This window comes from Zalophus californianus, chromosome 13 (genome assembly GCF_009762305.2).
Source record: "Zalophus californianus isolate mZalCal1 chromosome 13, mZalCal1.pri.v2, whole genome shotgun sequence".
Lineage (NCBI taxonomy): Eukaryota > Metazoa > Chordata > Mammalia > Carnivora > Otariidae > Zalophus > Zalophus californianus.
Genome location: NC_045607.1, coordinates 37,145,405 through 37,163,934, shown reverse-complemented (window position 1 = coordinate 37,163,934; position 18,530 = coordinate 37,145,405). Strand labels below are relative to the sequence as shown.

The following is an 18,530-nucleotide window of genomic DNA, read 5'->3' as shown; positions in this document are numbered from 1 at the left end:
TGGCAGCAGCCCGGACTCTGAGTGCTCAAACCCCCCACCTCCAGCCTCTTGCACCGTGGGGACCCTGAGATCAGCATGTGCATGCCCTGCAGCACGTGTGTGCAGGCGTGTTGTGGGGGGAGCCTGGGGCGTTCCCATGATGGGCCTGGCTGGGCAGCGGGGAGGTGCCTGGGGGAGGTGGGAATCTGAATCCCACCAGCCCATGCTCACAATGTGGAGCCCTACTCAGGGCCCTGCATGCTGTCTGCGGACCTGGCATGGGCTTATATACGCACATATATACAGGCCTGGGCTTAAGCAACCCTCTAGGTGCAAAAGGTCTGGGCTTTCTCCCTCGAAAGTCATCTGGACCAGCCCCCTGCCCTTCAAATGGGGAAGAGGAAGGAGCAGATAAGTGCCTATCTTCTCTATGGGTACATGGGCTCTGGACAACTTCATAGAACCTGGCTCACAAGCACCAAATCCCGTAGCCCCTAGCCCCAGTCCAGGGTCTTTTCTGGCTTCTAGAAGAATTGGGAGGACCCCTCTACCTAGAAAAGGGCCATGCACCAGTCAGGTTAAGTTTGCAGGAAATGGGGACTGCTCCCCTTGGATGGACAGACCACTACAGCAGGAGGTTAGACAGCTGGAAGAACTCCCATTCATTGGTGGGGGATGGGCAGAGTAAAGGGTTGAATGAGACTTCCCAGGCGAGGGTGGGGGGGCCTCCCAGCTGATGAGGCAGGGCAAGGAGGAGGCTGCAGGCCCTCCATGAAGAGAGAAAGATGGACAGAACAGCTTTGCAGACTTGGGGGCTTGGAACAAAGACCTATTTGCTTCAGCATCTCTCCCTACACCCCACCCCTGACCCCATCACTGCTATGGTGCCGACACACCCTCAAAGGCCTATGCTTGCAAGCGTGTGCACGCACACACACAGGGGTGGGGGGGGCGGCACTGCACATGAAGCATTGGTTTCTAACAAAAAGAACTGAAGATGGTCTTTCTGACAGAGCTAGAGTTGGGTGGGGGGAACAGAAACTTCACCTGTCTTCATGTAACAGTGTCCTGTTCTCCCTGCCCCCCTAGCATGCATGCACACTGCACACACTACTTCTGAGGAAGCTTCTGGGCTGCTGGGCAAAAGCAAGCCATCCTTCCCCCCCCTTCTCACTCCTCGCAGTGGGGAAGCCAGAGCAATCTGTTCCTGATGGGCAAACACAGGCCTGAGTATGTGTGCACACATGCTCACACACACACCAGCAATTCAGGGTCACACGGCACCCGGGGCTCACTTCTCCCCGAGATGGAGCCCACACTTGGACTCTCGCTACTGCTGGCAGAGCTCCCCAAAGCCCACCCTACCTCCCCATACACACGGCCAGAGCTTCACAGACACACCCAGGCCGCCTCACAGACACTGGCACTCAGAGTTCACCACCGTGACCACACATCTCGGCCTCCCACGTGGACACCCACTGCCACAGCTTCGCACACGCTGTGCATGCACACACGTATTACAGTCATACACACAGACTCTCACACGCGCTCACTCGAAACGGTCACAGTCTCACATATGGATGCCATCCCACACTCGGAGCAGTCTATCTTCCACATAGATACCATTGCACCTTCAGAAACCCAGAGTCCCCCAGTCACCCTCAGCCTCTCATGCTCCCACATCCAGCAGTAGGAAATACAAAGATACACACTCACAACAGTCATTCCATGCTAGGACCTCGGATTGCCCTGGCTGCACTTGGGGGGGTGGAGGCTAAAGCTCAGGGTGGCCTAAGGAAGGAAGGAAAAGGGAAGGAGGAAATTTGTTGGTCCCTAAAAAGCAAGGAAATATGATAATTTCCCAGATGGCTCCTTCCTCCCCTGACCCTGCTTTCCCAGCATTTGGGAATAAGCACAGACCCAGCCAGACAGGGTGGGTGGGGTGAGGAAGCCCCTGGGTGAAGGGGTGGCACTGGTAGTAGCAGGAGCCAGAGAAGCCCAGAAACCAGCCCACTCCCCAGGGCCCCTCCTGCCTCCCCTCAGCAACCCCTCTTCTCCAGGATGAGAATCAGCAGCAGCTCTCAACCTAGCCACCTGCTGTGTGATCCCGAACCTCTTCAAATCCTCTCTGTGCCCACAACTATCTAGAGTGTACCTGCCTGTCAGGCCTGGCTGCAAGAGGCAAGGTAAGAAGGAGATATGGCCCAGACCTCACCCCCCAGCCCCTGCCAAGGCCCTGTCATCACTGTCAGGCCCAAAGAGAGATGGGGACAGCATTGGACAAGGCTGTGCTCCTCTAACTAACCACTGAGGACAAGAATCCTAAAGTGTCCTTGGACCCTGTAGCCCTGCCCCCCATCACAAGAAAGGAAGCTGCGTCGCTGTCCAGGCAGAATGGAATCCAAGCTGTGCTGGCCAGGCCCCAACCCTGGAATAACTGGCAATGCTGTTGACATCCTTACCGCTTACCGCTCCAGGTGTCGTTTGGGCCCTGATGCTCTATCCTAAAGGGAGTATAACAGGCTCCAAGGAAGCCATGCAGGGGAGCAAACACCAGACGGCAGGCCGGGCAGGCCGGACAGGCCGTAAGGAAACCAGGTAGGGCAATCCCATAAAGCCAGGTGATAGGGACTTAAGGAGAGCAGACAGTGCCAACAAAAGAAATCAGGAAGCAGTGTCTAGGGAAACCAGGTGACAGCCCCAAAAGAACACAGGCTGTGGGGACCAAATGAAACTAGGCAGTGGGGACTAAAGTTTGCTTGGAGGTGAGGACAAATGAAGCTAGGCAAGAGGCCCACAGGATGTGAGAAAAGAAAGATATCAAGAGCTCATCCCCCTCTGTGTAGATGTCACCCCCACACCCTGGGCCTCTCTCTCGGTAGCCCCATTCCCACCCAGGTGGTGGTCCCCTCCCCCAGGCCAATGGACACTGCCAGAGCCCCCTCCTCTCTCAGAGGCCTGGGCCGACTGCAGCCAATGGGCCCCGGCCCCATCCCTGGGACCTCAGGAAGTCCCAGTCCCTCCCACCGGCTGCAGAGGCAGGGGGGCTGGGTGGGGGGGGGAGAAAGAGAAGAGACAGCTTGGCAGGGGGAGCGCGCAGAGAAGCCGCGGGGGGCGGGGGCCGAGAAAGGAGCGGGAAGCTCCGAGGCGGGCTGGCGGGCGGGCGCGGGCGTCTTAGCGGCGGCGGTGGGGGTGACAAGTTCTCCGGCCCCGCGGCCGCGCCGCCACTGACCTGGGTCCCCGCGCTGGCGCCCCGTCGGTGCCTCCGGCGCTCCGTGGGTCCGCCCGGCAGCCCGCGGGCATCGGGCCCCAGGGGCTGGGGCTGGGGCCCAAGAGGCCCGGGGCGGCCCGGGGTGGGGGGAGTTAGGAAACCCCCAGAACAACACCGGGAGTCCGGGCCGGCTAGGGGCCGGGCTGAGCTGTGAGCAAGCCAGCGAGGCGGCGAGCGGCCCGGGAGGAGGGGAGGAAGGAGCGCGCCTCGAGCGAGCGAGCGAGCGAGCGAGCGAGCAAGGCGAGCTAGCAGAGGGAGCGAGTGAGGGACGGCAGGCAGTGAGGTCATCCTTTGAATCTAATTGTCTGAGTCAGGAGGAGATGTGGCACTTGATGCTGGGGGAGGAGAGGGGGAAGGGACCCTCGGCTCAGAGCCGGGCCCCTCCTCACGCCCAGGGCAGCCAGGGCCTCCCTTCCCCCAGCCCAGGGCGAAGTTGCCTCAGGCCAACTCCGACGGGCCCCTTCCCCTCTGAGTTGACTGACCTCTGCAGCCAGGGGGGATCAATAAGCCGTGAGATGTGGGACCCAGTCCCACATCACCCCAGAGAGTGGCCATCTTCCTACTCTCTGGGGGTGATGACGACCCCCACCCAGGCCCAGGTCAAGTCCCTAAATTTCTGAGTTTAAGGGGAGGCCCCCAAACCCACCTCCAGGTCTTATTCCTACCCTTTGAGGATAAAGGGAGAACTTCAGCCAGCCTTCCAAGTTACCTTTGTGCACTTTAGGAGCATGAAGTCCCCAGTTCTATTCCCCAAGTTACTTCTTGCTCTGGGAATTTGGGGGAATCTGGACATTGGACCCCAGCTCACCTTCTTGCCCTCTGAGAATGATAGTGCAGTGCCACCCAGTCTTCCAGTTACTGCACTTTGTGGGGTCTGAGGACCCCCAAATGACCCCAGAGGTCTCCCTATTCTGCTTGCCCAACTCTTCAGGAAGGGCAAGAACCAGGTCAGATTCCAGGGCTACTCTATTGTGGGGGTGAAGGGAGACAAGATGGACCCTGGGCCTGTTAGGTATGCACACCCATGAGTGCACATATAAGCACATGTGCACATCTGTAAACACACTGGGGGGAGCACCAAACAGCTGGGGATACTCACACCAAGGACCACACACCCCTCCCCTCACCCCATGGGGGAGGGGTGATAAATATTTAAGGGGTTTTTAGTTCAGAAGGGGCTGAAGCTGGAGGAGGGAGGGGGATCCACGATGCCTGATTAATGGGGTTACGGGCTTGGATCAATCCATCTGCCTGCTGCTCCCTCCTCCCTCCTCCTCCCTCTCCCTCCCTCCCTCGGCCTAATGCGCTTTATCAGGAGACGCTTTTCTGACTTGGCAGCGTCGGGTGTTTTAAATAGACCCATTTAGAGCAGGGGTTGGGGGAGAAGGGGGCGGGGAAGGGAGACAGAGACGATTCAGGAGAGAGACGAGCCCCGGAAGAGAGACCAGGAGAGGAGAGACAAAAGAAGATGCAGAGAGACTAAGGATGAGACTCCCAGGGAGGCTGGTATGGGAGGTGGTAATGGGAGGCCAAGGGGAAGCTGGGGGGCCACGGAGCAGAAACAAAAAGAGAGAGAAAGGAGCCACCAGCAGCGGGGAGAAACCGGGAGAGAGGCTCTCTGCAAGGGCTGAGTGCTAGCCTGGGAGATAGCAGATATCTTTTATTTCCAAAAACAGTTTTTCATCCACTTTGTTAAATTAAAAAGCTGTTTTTAAAGTGGTGCTGGAGGTGCTGCAGAGGGAGGGTGGACAGAACTGCCAAGTCCTCTCAGCCTTCTCTTGGTGGCGGGGGGGTGCCCACAGAAGCTGCCTAACCCTTAACCCCCAGGGGTGTTCTCTATCTCCCCTGCTCTCTGTGATCCTCTGGGATCCCCAGAGATATGGTCAGGGCATCAGAGCTACTGTTCATTGGCAGGAAGACCTTCCTGCTGTCTGGCCTCAGTCCCTCCTGCTGCAGGGAGCCCAGTGTCTTGCCTGACCACTACTAGCCTCCTCTTCTCCAGCCCCCTTCTTGGGAGATAAGGTGTTCCCAATTGTGGGGGAGGATTGTGTGCCCTCACAGCAGTAGCTCACTTTACTAACAAGCCATGAGACTCCTCCCAGGTGTGCCCCCTATAAATATTTATTATCTATTGTTGTGTAAATCGGAACTTCTATCACATACCCTACCCTATGTCCTTGGGTCCTCTGGGAACAGTGAGATTGAAAGCTTAACTCTCTATAGCCCTCTGGGGCCTCCCTTCCTCCTCTTCAGAGCCCCAGTTCCATTTTAAGTACCTCTTATGGCCATGTGTCAGCCTGGGATACCCCACCCCACCCAACAACACCCCAGTCCTGGTTCTGAAGGGTCAGTCAGTCCCCCATTCCTGGGCCGGGAAAATGGCCAGTCTGTTTGGGAGCCGAGATGAAAAGCCGGCTGGCCTTTGTGGGCCTCTGGCGGGTTTCGGACAATAGGCTCTTCCGTTCCGCTCCAGCGCCTCGATTCCCTCGATTCCTTGGATGCCCCCACCCGGGGCTGCCAATCGGGGGCCTTGGCTGGCCTTAATGAAAGGCAGAGAGAGTCAAGCCCAGCCCCATGGCTGGCCCCAGAAGATTTTGGAATTTCCGACCCCCATCCCATCTATTCTAAGTCCAGCTGCTCCCCCAATCAAGCCAGAGAGATGCTTTGGGGGCAGAAAGGGAGCCAGACAAAGACAGAACATACTCCCACATCCAGGATGCAGCCTTCTCTAGGCAGACCTGGCTTTGCCCTTGCCTGTGTGACTGCAGGTAAGTCCCTTCCCCTTTATGAAACTATCAGAGGGGCATGGAAAGCCTCAGAGGAAGAACAGAGGAAGAGGTGGAAGGGATCTCAGTCCCTCCTTCACTCACTCCTCAAACCTGTAGTTCCACCGCACCAGCCTGATGCCTGGAGACTGGCCTGCCTCATTTGGGTCCCCAGCACATACCTCTTCACCACTGGCCCTACACCGAGCACATCAATGTCCTCCTCCTCCAGACCAACTTTTTCCAAGACTTCCAAAACCAAGGGGGCAGGATGCTGTGACAAGGCTGGATTCTGGAAGGGCAAAGGGCACAAATCAGAGGTCACAGAGGAGCCACAGGCCTAAGTCCAACAAAGAACTCATTCCATACAACCTCACCGAGAGAAGGGGAGACTGAGGCAGCAGCATTGAAGTGTCTACAAGAGGGAAAGTTGGAAATAGTCCAGACTCCCTCTGGCACCCCTTGCTGACTTCAGGATCTAAACCACAGTGACAAAGGGAGGCCAGAAGTGGCCTAATACCACACATGCATACACACTCATACACACCCACAGACAATCCAAAGTTCCCACACAACCAATTCGCAGGCACAGGTGCCTGAACATCACATACTTTCTCATGTGGCCACTGGCAGGGCAAAAACACCCACCATCATACTATCTTCTTCCTCTGCTTCGTCACCACTATGATTTATTGAGCATCTGTTATGTGCCAGGAACTGTGTCAAGCACTTTATATGCATTATCTCATTTAATCCTCATGATTTCTCCATGAGGTAGGTTCTATTATTATTCCCCATTTGACAGCTGAAAAAACTGAGATTCAGGGAGGTTAAGTAACTTGCCTAGGACCATATAGCTGATCAGTTCCAGAGCATAGATTTGAGTCCAAGTCTAGCTCCAAAGCCTTTGTGCCATATACTAACTTACCTCTGCAGTCCGTTCTCTTGCCTGCACACTGCCTTTCCCAGTAATAACAGTATCAGCTAACCCTTGTTCAGGGTTCTTAATGAGTCAGGTATCATGATAAGTACTTAACATACATTTTGTACTGAATATCAAAACAACTGTTGCAGGTAATCCTGCTTCCATTTTACAGATGAGGAAACTGAGGCTCAGAGAACAAAAGCACCTTGTCCAAAGTCACAACTGGCAGGTGATAAAGGAGCTAGCACTGTACTCAGGGCTGTCTTGAAAACCACTATTGCTTCTCTGGGCTCCAGTCACTTAACAGAGCCCTCGCCTTCTGCAAGACCCCAAGAGATCCTTAGTGTCCAACTTCCTCTCCCCCCCCTAAAAAAAACAGGTCCTAGATGTGTCTGACAAAGGCATGATCAGGTGCCTAAACACATACCCATGAGAAAGGGTCTCCATGTCATCCAACTCTGCCCAAAGATGCAACCAGAGAGATGGCCACAAACTAAAATAAGGTATTAGAGACAGGCTGGCTGATGGTAATAGATACAGACACACCAAGAGATAGGCCCCAAGAGAAGGAGACAGAGAGGACGTTAGAGACAGACAGACACACATCAGGCCAAAGAATAGTTGGGAAAGGAGACAATCGAGGGAGAGGAGGGTACAGGCTGACATGAAAAAACACAGATACACACTAACATAAACAGACACAGACACACATAAAGAGCCCTCCAGGGGCTCTTGGCTGGCTCAGTCAGTACAGCATGTGTCTCTTGATCCTGAGGTCATGAGTTCGAGCCCCATGTTGGGTATATAAATTACTTAAAAAAAAAAGAGCCCTCCAACCTTCACAAGAAAAAAACTGTAAGCAAACAAGGCTCAGGCTGTGTGTGGCTTGTGTGTGTCTGCGTGCACACATGTTGGGGGGGCATGCAGAGTCTGTATCGCTACGCACATTACACCAGCTGCTTCCAGCAATTTCATCTGATTAATAATAAATGCCCCATAATTACAGCTGCTCCCCCAGCCCTTTTTCCTGTTTTTTGTCAGCTGCCGCCAGGCCAGCCCCCTATGGACCCCATGGCCCTCTCCATCCTCACCTGCTGCCTTCCAGGAGGCTGAGGGGACATAGGCTGATGGAGGAGGCCTGACTCCCAACTGAGAGGGAATACCCATCTCTCTAATTGGGATTAATGCCCGCTGCCTCCAAGCAAAAATCACCTCCCTCAGGTCTCACTCAGCACTCTCCCCTACACTGGGTATAACCTGTGACCCCTAACATGGCCTAGGAGCCCAAGTCTGGGAAGCAGAGACATGAACTCTGAACTCCCCTTGCCCACTATTTATCACTCACTGGCTGAAAAAAGTCTTCATTCACAAACTTCCCCTAGCCTTGGAACCCCACAGGCTCAAAGGAGAAAGGGACTAGTTCAGCGGCCCCCACCCCATCATTCCAACCCAGGCAGCCCCAGAATCTCTGCCTACTTGCGCACCCTCATGTTTTGGACACTCCGTGGCTCCACCTCCATTCCTGAGGCCCCCACCGGGTCCACCTCCTTCCAGGCCTCCCACCCTAGCTCTCCAAGGCAGCTCTATCAGAATCAGCTGCGGGTTTGTGCTGATCTGTTTCTAATCGCTGGGGCCTGGTTCACGCTTGCCCCCCCCCCAATATTGATTCCATTATTTGGAGAGTCATTGACGTCAGGGACCTGGACGAGTGCCAAAACCGCCTTCTCTCTGGGCCTGGGCCGGGGCCCAGCCCCCCCATCCCGCGATTTCACAGAGGGGCCCAGAAAGGTCAGCTTACAAGCCAAGGTCACACGGCATCTGCCTGCAAAGGCTGGGATCTTCTTACCTTTTTGGGACCACTGTGCAGCATCCATCTCCTGGGAAGTGGGGATACACAGAGGCCTAAGGGTCAGAAGTGAGGTGGGGGCCTATAAAAGGGGGTGTGCAAGCACCCCACTGGGACTCAGGCTGTGGGGAAGGGCTCCAGGAGGTAAGGCTGGGGGCAGTGGCTCAGAAAAGTCTACTTAGGGAAGATTTTTTTCTTTGCCACACACTTATTTTGGAACGTCCTGAAGCTGGACTTGAAATGGTTACTACTGACTACTTAATTTTTATGTAGTCTGATATCAGATGTATCTTCAGACTCTCCAAGAAGGAAATTCTCTGCAGCATAAAATAACAGATTACCCTAAGTGTTGCCATAATTTGAAGAATGGGCACCACTAATTTTATAAATCTCTGTTCCATATAAAACAGACACTCTGTCTCCTGTGCATCTCCTGCCCATGCTACCTCAGTTTCCCCATACTCTCCAGTGTCTCCCAGCTCTGTGTCTGTCTTACCAAGATGCAGCTACTGCTACAACAGCACACACCAGCAACTCCTAGACTCTGGCTGGATAGGATATTTTTAGGATCCGAACCCCCTGTTCTCAGACAGACATTAATAACCAATACAATTTGTGGTGCCCACAGCAGCTAGACAACCTCAGAGCCTAGCCTTAGCGGCTCAGAGGTGGGGTCCATTGCCTTGGCTAGAGTCTAAGAAACCCTGACCTAGAGAGAAGAAGAGACATACTCACAATCACATAAGAAAAGGACTTTTCCACCTTCTGAAAAATCCTGAAGCTGGGGAGAGGACAGAAGTAACCTCCAACCTCTGCCACAGAATAAGGGTCATCACCCTGCCCCAGTCTCCCTTAGTCCTGACTTTTCCGAGGAAGAAGCCGCCTATCCTCTGCACTCCTTCCCTGACTGCAGGCAAGTCCTTCGTTTAGTCTAGACTGCAAATCATTCAGGGGTTCTTTGAGCCAAATAGGGGCAATACAACAGAGGGTGTTGGATCCAAAGCCACAAACGCCAGAGTCCCCTCTCCCCGTGGTCTTTCCCACTCAAGGATTCATTCCTCAACATTTTTTTAAAGATTTTATTTATTTGTTTGAGATAGCACAAACATGAGCGGGGGCGGGGGGGGGGGGAGGAGGGGAGAAGGGGAGGGGCAGGAGGAGAGGGAGAAGCAGGACTCTGGGATCATGACCTGAGATGAAGGCAGACGCTTAACCTACCGAGCCAACCAGGTGCCCCCCCTTTTAAAAAAATTTTATTTATTTATCATTCCTCAACATTTATTGAGCACCTAATCCCTGTCAGGTACTGTGCTGGGAGTTGAGAATATGGTCCTGCCCACATGGAGCACTCAGTCGGATGGGAGAGAAAAAGATGCATTGTTTACTCAACACCATCCTCCTACTGTGTACCAGGTCTGTGCTGGGGCAGGGTACAGTAGTGAGCAAAGCAGACCCAGTCCCCAGGTCCCACAGAGCTCACAGGCAATTACTATGTAACCTTGCTGAGTTTTGTGAAGGGAAAGTACAAGTAGTGTACGGTGGGGCATACCAAACATCCCAGGTCTGAAAAAACTCCTGCAGGACTGAGGACTCTTCAGTCCCTTCCTAAACTCCAGGAGCCCTTGCACTGACCAGAAGTCACCATCACAGTCTAGCTTCAGTTCCTTCCACTATAGCTGTAGCCCCAGCTTCTGGGAGCTGGTTCTGCAAGCAGCAGGGTCTAACCTCCCCACATCTGCCCCAGCTCCCCCTTCCACTCCTTGGCCCCCAGAGCTCCTGGCTCTGGTGACCCCCAACCCAGCATGGCTCTGTGCTTTGGGGGCTCTCTGCCTATATAGACAGGGTAAGGGGCAGTGATGACCTCAGCACTCTCAGCCCACAGGGACCACTTGCTTCCCCAGCCCCTCCCCACAGGAAGCTGGAGCCTGGGTGGATGTGGTCACCCCGGGCCACAGTTTACACAGCTGAGGTCTCCCCAACTCCCTTCACCCCATGGTGTGTCTGGAGGAGGGGTCAGCTCTCTTCTCAGCCTCCTTGCTCTCTGGGACCCCTCTCCCACCAAACCAGGCACACATGGTCCCCCCCCCAACCCATCTGCATTTCAAAGAAAATCTGCTCCATATGTTTTGATTCATTTACACTTCAACTCACCATGGGGGGGCAGAGAGCAGGACGCCTTGCCTTTAAGCCCCCCACCCCCATAGGAGGGCTGGGGAGCATGTGTCCCCTTCAGGGATGGGGAGCTGATACAGCCCAGCCATCTGAGGCTAAGGGCCAGATCCCTACTGCCCTCGGAGTGCCCATGGGGTGACTGTGCACCTCAGGCAGCCCCGACTTGCTGGCCTCCATAATGGGAGGGCATGTAAGCCCAGCCGCGTCTCTAAGGCAGCTGGAGTCCTAGGATAGGTGACAACCTAGCCCAACTCTCCCCCACAGGGCTACTGCTCCTCTAGGACGCAGAGAACACGGGTCATACAGAGAGACAGGGTAAGCGCTCAATAGACATTCCAGGAGACATTGTAAGATATAACATAACTTGGCCCCTATCCCTCCTCTCCAGCCAGGGCAGAGGAGGGGAGGGTGGGTTTCAGTCCAGTCTCCTCCTTCAGCTACCTTTTTACCACAGATCTGGGCTACCATCTCCCTTCGAATCTGAGATCCAACACTCTGAAATGTTCAAAGGAGCCAGAGGTCTACCCTCTTACCAAGTCAACCTTCACACTCCTCCCATACTAAGGATGACTGCAGTGAAAGAAATGTCTTGGGAGGACATGAGTCTTTTCTCCCCTACACCTGATTCTCTTACCACAGAAGGGGTACCCAAAACTATTAAGGGGGATGTGCATGTACATGGCACATGGGAGACGCTAAGAGTACCTATCACTCCTGTACCAAAAAGCCACTCAGACCTTCCTGCCAATATAGCCTAGTCTCCTTGTGGAAAAAAAAGGGAGAAAGGTTTAACCCTAACTGGGTCAGGGTTTCCCGCCACCCTCTCCATCAGCCCACAGCCCAAGTGAGTGACATGCCCAAACATGTATCCCCTCTCCTCCCCACCTTTGGAGGGGACATGTCTTGTTGCAGTCTCTGTTCCTTACCCAACTGCCCTGATACACACCATAAACCAAAGAAAATACAGGTGTATTTGACTATGAGTTCCAAGTTTCACTGGGAGGCTAAACACCACAATCCTAGTTTTAGGTTTGAATGTGAGCCCCGGGATAGAACCATAACTGGGTGTGATTCCAAGTGTGAATCCCAGGGCCCCCACGGAGAATATAAAAGTCTTAAGATGGAAGCATAAGTCTGAGTGTGAGCACTAGAGCCTTAGTGTGAGTCTAAACCCCAGGACGGAAGTGAGATTAATGTAATCACCAGGGATACCAGTCTGAGTGTGAACACTGGGTCCCTAAGTGATCCCAGGATGGAAGTGAGAATCTTGCTAGTGTGAATCTGAGAGTGAGCTCTAAGATGGAAGCACGAGTTCATGAACTCCAGTGTCCTATGTGAGTCCTTGGGTTCAAATGTGAGCCCCAGGTTCCCCATGGGAGTCTGTGTGAGCCCTTAGTCTTAATGTGACTCTGAGTATGAGCCCCAGAATGTAAGTGTGAATCTGAAATGAGGACCAAGTGTGAACTCTAGGACCCCTGTGAGATTCTGAGCATGGGCTCTAGGTCTCTATGTAAATCTATGAGCCTCAGGACAGAAATGTGAATCTAAGTGTAAGCCTGGAGTCCCAATGTGAGTCTGAGTGTAAACACTAGGGCTGAAGCGTAGAGCTGGATATGAGCCCCAGAATTTAAGTGTGAATCTGAGTGTGAGTCCCATTGTTCTGGTAATTCAGTGTGAATCCATATGAATTTAAGTGTCCCAGTGTGAATTTGGGTATAAATTCTGAACTCCCAAGAAGTCTTGAATGTGAACTTTAAACTCCTAGTCTTTGCATAAGGTCAGGATCTGTTGGGAGTTATTAGTTCTGATGGAGTGTGAACCTTAGCTCCATGTCACAATCCTGACCAGGAACCCCAAGAACCAGTTCAGAGGATTTGTGTGGGTTTTGACAGTGGAGACAGAGAGGCATAGTTTACTGAGACACATAGGCCCCTCAAGCCCTGGTACCCCTGCAGCCATAGGAATATTCAACTGTTCAAGTCCCATCCCCACATAGGCAATGATACACCATCACACCCAGAGTTAGACACACAAAAATAGTTTCAGACCCCCTGGACATACAGCAATTGTAAATGCACAAACACACTCAGCATTTCAAAGTCCCACCTCTGTGATTACAGCCACATGAACACCTCCAGTGACACAGACACAAATATACCAAGTGTTATAAGCAAAACAACTAGTGTTACAGACGCACTTCCACAGTGGCATGCAGATACACACCTAGTTTTGCAGACAAGCTGCCAGCCACACAGACACACATAGACGCTTCTCAAAGAGAGACTAGACGGAAAGGGAAAGAAAATCCTGAATTTTCAACAAGGCGTGAAATAGTCCCGCCCGCCTGAAGCTACTGAAGGGGGGTGGGGGCCAAGGGAGCGAGCGAGTGCGAGAGCTAGACGCAGGAGAGGCTCGGGAGAGGAGAGAAACCGAGGAGGAGAGCTGTCCGTCTGGTGACCTCCCCGCGGCCCAGCCCCCACGCATGGGGAGATACACTACTCGGAGCAACACAGGGGCACCCAAGCCGGCTCACACAGAGCTCACCCAGCCGCACTGGGGAAGACACACACGGGCAGGCTCACAAAGAAATGGGGATACACCTCAAGCGGACTCACACAAACACACAACACAGGAGGTCTTACAAAGAGACCCTGAAGGAAACCCACTACATGGAGATACATACAGGCGGACTCACGAGGAAACCACACACAGGCAGGATCACACCAACACACACACACGCGCGCGCGCGGATTCACACGGACACACATACGCTGGCAAACGCGCAACCGTCCGTTCACACCCCTGGGCTCTTTGAAATCTAGATTTCTGCGGGAGAAGGAAGCCGCCTCCGGGCGCGCGGGGGTCACCACGACCCCCCAGTTCCGGAATTCTCCCAGACCCCGCGCGCGCTGCGGTGGGGTGAGAGAGAAGAGGGAGGCTAGGACAATCCGCCCTGGCCACCTCCCCCCAGCCGATTGTCCGCCCCCACCATCACCACGCCCAACCCCCGGCGCGCCGGGACGCGGGGGGCGGCTTCTCACGCGCCCCCGCCCCAGAGTTTGCGGGCAAAGTTTCCCTTGAACTTTCCCGTGTCCCTCTCCCCCCGGGTCGCGGGCCCACGCGTGTCCTCTCCCTCTTCCCGCGCGCACGAGGGCCGCGGGTCTGTCGGTCAGCCCGAGGGTCTGAGGGTCCGGCCGCGCGCGGTCCGCCGCGGGGTACTCACCGCGCCCTCGGGCCACCAGGACTCCGCGCCTCGCCCTTCGACCACCCGGGCAGGGAGCGAGGCACGGATCGCGGAGCTAGCACCGCTGCCGGATCCCGCTGCCGAGCCCCGCGCCGCGCCGGCTAGAGCCACCGCCTCCGCTGCCGCCGCCGCCGCCGCCGCCGCCCGCTCTGCACCGGCTCCTCGGCGCTCGGCGGCTTTAACCCCCCCATCCTCCTCCCTCCCTCGCGCGCTCCCTCCCTCCTTCCCTCGCCCATGTGACCGCGGGCGCCCGCTCGGCCGCGCGCGCCCTCGCTCCCCTCCCCCTCCCGCCTTGTCTCCCCGCGCCTCCGCGGCCGCGCGCCACGACCCCCTCCCGGCCACTGCCCCCGCGCGCCCCCGTCTTGGCACGCTCCCGCGCCTGGCACGCGCGGACACACTCACTCTGCTCAGGCTTGTGAACCCCCACTCCCACTCGACTCGCGCTCGCACGCGCCCTCCCCCCGCTGGCACACTCGCCCGCACTGGCACGCGTGGCCCGCTCACATTCGCCCTTTCCCGGGAACGCCCTCCAGACGGCTGTGGCCCCTGTGCTTCACGCGCAGGCCCGACTGCGGGTCTCAAAAACGCGCGTGCACACGTACCCGCACCCACTCTGCCGGATCCCCTAGGGACGCTGGGCGCGCCCCCCCTCCCCCTCCAGGTCGCTAATTCACACTCCCTCTCTCCCTCAGCCTTGGCCAGGTCTCTGCTGCTGAACGCTCCCGCTTGTTCAGGCCCTCACTGCCTCGTACCGACACCCTGGCACACCCTGGGCCAATTCTGAGGGTCCTGCCGCCGGCACCTCTGTGGGAGGAGCACGAGCCAGAGCCCCCGGGCCCCATTTTGGTTACTGGAGGCCAGCCGTCTCCGCCCCTCCCCTATTCCTGCTGCTCCCAGCAATGACTACCCTCCCAGTCACAAGCACATACACTCCCCGCGCGGAGGGAAGGGGGCTTTACGCTCCCCGGACCAGGATGACCAGGCTGGGAGCGCGGGCCCTCGTCTCCCACCAAGTCTCCGGTGACACCACCACAACTACCCTCGCCTTCCTCGCCCCGCGGGACCCATAGCCTGGGGAGAAACCTCCGCTGGAAAGAACAGGGTAGGGAGGGTACACCCTCTATGCCTGGATGGGCAGTTCCAGAATGCGGGGCACGCGCCAGCTTGGCGCTGGAGGTTCACCCCTCGAGTTTTCCTTTCGCAGCCTGGGCCTCTGAGGGGCCAGTGTGCTCACTTCACTTGCCCCCGGGCCTCCAGTCTGGCTACGGCATGGGGTATTAAGGTTAGACAACCCGACCAATTTCTGAAGCCACGCGAAAGCGCAACAGAAAGGTTGAATGCCAGAAGCGGAGAACGAGTGGCCCACCCCCATCTCCACCCCATGGATTTTTCACCTGACCTTTGACCCATAATCCCTGCGCCTTGCCCCTCCTGGGAGCTCGCCCAGGGCTGGGGGCGGGGAGAGGGGTAGGAACTATCTTGCAGTTTCCTCACACCCTTCCCCAGCAGGCTGCCCAGAGCGCCCGGGCCCTTTCCCAAGAAGTGCCTCAGGGACTCCCGTTGCAGAGGAAAAACCTTCTTCCCGCCACTGCCGGGGCTTTTCACTTTCACTTCCGAGGCCTCAGAATCCCCTCAGTGCAACCGGTAGGGGTCAGCCGGGGCTGAGGCTCAGAGAGGGCCGGCTGGGGCTTAAAGACACACGGCGAAATAGTGGCGCCCAGCTGAGATCCCGTCCATCCCCACCCACAGTAAGCGTCCCCTGTCTGGCCTCTCGGGCCCGCAGCCTCCAGACTCCCGAGCCACGGACGAGGACGAGATGGTGGGCACAGGGAACGAGTGGGGACGGTGCGACGAAACTGGGGGAGGGAGGGTGGGGTCAGGAATTGCACCTCATCCGGAGCGGAAACTAGGCCTGGATGAGGTTGGGTGCTCAGGAGGCCCCGCTCCCCCTCGAGGGGCCGACGGGCGTCGAGATCGGCGGGGTCATTGGTGGACCGACTCGACCTCCGGATCCTCCAGTGTCCCGGACACTGCCTCCTTCTGCCAGGTTGAGAGCAGTGGGGAGTTCCACCCCGCACAACGTCCCCTCTCCACCTGGGAACTCGGGGGCTGCAGTCAGCAGTGCCGAAGTCCGCGGGTGCCAGGGCAGGGTCTGCGCGGGGCAACTGGGATCCGGGAGCCGGACATGTCCGTATGTCACAGGATCAGCGAGGACAAGAGGCACACGTCGGACCGGATCCCGGCATCCGCTGATCCTCAGCAACTTCCAGGCGCAGCACCCAGCGACCGCTCCCGCTTCCCCGGTGCCGCAGCGACATCTGGCGGGCAGTGCGGGAGGTGCGTACCCACTAAGGCTGCGGATCTGTCTCAGAGGCAGTGCCCACCTACGGAACAACCTCTGAGTGGGGCCCCTTCCCTTCTTCTGCCGCCCTCTGAACCGATTCTGCCCCCACCCGGGCTGGGGCAACAGATTGCTCGTGGGTTTCCGCTCCTGCCGCTGTCAATGCCCTATCTGCCCAGGAGCCTCTGAGCTTCTTAAACCTCCGCTGTTGAACCCTCCCATAACCCAGGGCCGTGGGGGTAAAGCCAGGCTTCTTATTGGGGCTTAAAAGCCCTTGCAGGATCTGGCCGTGTCTCCTCTCAAGCTTTTTTAAATTTAATTTTATTAATTTAATTTAATTTTAATTTTGTTATTATTTTAAAGATTTAATTTTTTTTAAAGTAATCTCTACACCCAGGGTGGGGCTGGAACTCACAACCCTGAGATCAAGAGTCGAATGCTCTAGGGACTGAGCCAGCCAGGTGCCCCCCGCACCAGCTTTATTAGGCACTGCGATCCCCAGCTGCCCTAGCTCTGCACCAGCCCCCTTCTCTGTCGTGGTGCACTTATCCTTAAGATAACCCCATTTCACTGACACCCTCCCCCCCAGTCCTACCCCATCTTCACCCCTCTTCAAGATCTGCCTCTCCCTTGAGGGGGAGCAGGATACAACTCCTTGTTTGGAGCTCTCCTGCCCTGCAAGTAATGTAGATTCCAGGTTTGATAACCCTGGAAGGCCTTGGAAAATTGAGGGAAGTTCTCCTTACTTTGAGTCCTTGGAGTTTTACAGGCCCATGAAAGAGGGCTCTATGGCAGGAATTTTGGCTCCACCCTCCTCCATCATAGCACATGACCTAACCTGGGACCACACTGTGCCCCTCACTCCCAGGAATCAACTTTGCCATCCCAAGACTGGGTAGCAAGGACCCTTCCCCCCCAATTCCTACTGATGTGCCCTCAGGGAAGGAGAGTTTCCATTCCCACCTCCTGTGGTCTACCTTTTCTAGTGCTCCTTTGGGAAATGATGCTCTTCTAACCTGCCATACCATCAGGAAGCTCCACTGTGGGTCACATACCTGGCTACCCAAAGTTACAAATACGAAGAGGCTCTCTGTCTTGTCTACAAATGCCAAACACACCATCATGTCAAGTCGCATACTCAAGTCTCAAAGAGTCAAATGTTTCTATTCAACCTCACTATAGTCCACTGGGAGTTAGGGTCCTCTGCTTGGCAACTGACAACTAGAAGTCCTAGAAGGGCAGGACTCTCCGAATCACACACTTGTACGCCATCCCCGCACACAGATCCGGCCACACACACAGCCATGCACTCAGTCACACCGAGTGTCACATAGGCACACGCACATAGGCATGCACACTTTCAATCACACAAAGTCCCACACTGGGGTTTGGCGGTAAGGGCGGGCTCTGGGAGGCAGTTACGTAAAAGCCCTCATAGCTCCCCCCTCTTGCTCCCCCTCACTGCGCCCCCCCCCCCCCCCCCCCCCCCCCCCCCCCCCGCTTCCTCTCGCAGTGCCAGCGCCCGGGGCGGCTTGGCCAGGGACCGGGAACAGCTCGGCCTCGCGGAGGCTCCAGGCGCCGAGAAACCCGATCCCTACACAGCCCCAGGCCGAGCCAGGGAGGCGGGCCCCTTGAGCACCCACACACACACACTCAGGGTCCACCCCGGCCCCCCAGGGAGGACTCACCCCTATTCTGGGACAGCACCTAGGGCCCACTTACAACACTCCCGTGCTGCAGAGCCCCTTCTGGAATCCTGTTATTTGGGCCACTGCCTAAGTGTGCCCTGACCCTTCCAACCTTGGCACCAGAAAAGGGCAAAGATTCCCTAAAGGTAGAGAGTAGGAGAGAGCTGCAACTCTAATGGGGAAACCTAAGTATTCAGGGGCCTCCACTTCCCTCCTCACTGGGGCCCGCCAAAGCCACTCTGATAGAAAGGGTGCTTTCAGTCCTGCTCCAGTTCCCTCTCAGAGTTGCTGCCTACTGA

At 56.1% G+C, this 18,530-nt stretch overlaps 1 protein-coding gene across 5 annotated transcripts in view; it reads right to left on the bottom strand.

Annotated features, from left to right (window-relative positions):
- Window positions 1-14,678, bottom strand: part of CNTFR (ciliary neurotrophic factor receptor) — a 38,442-nt gene extending 23,764 nt beyond the window's left edge. For 2 of the 5 annotated variants that reach the window (XM_027616347.1, XM_027616345.1), the window contains exons 1-2: window positions 14,605-14,678; window positions 6,198-6,307 (exon numbers count right to left, since the gene is read on the bottom strand). The gene's annotated coding sequence lies outside the window, so the exon portion shown is untranslated. Of the gene's footprint in view, window positions 1-6,197; window positions 6,308-14,181; window positions 14,371-14,604 lie in introns of those variants that run through there. The other 3 variants (XM_027616346.2, XM_027616344.2, XM_027616348.2) reach the window with 2 other exon arrangements.
- Window positions 14,679-18,530: the final 3,852 nt, after the last annotated feature.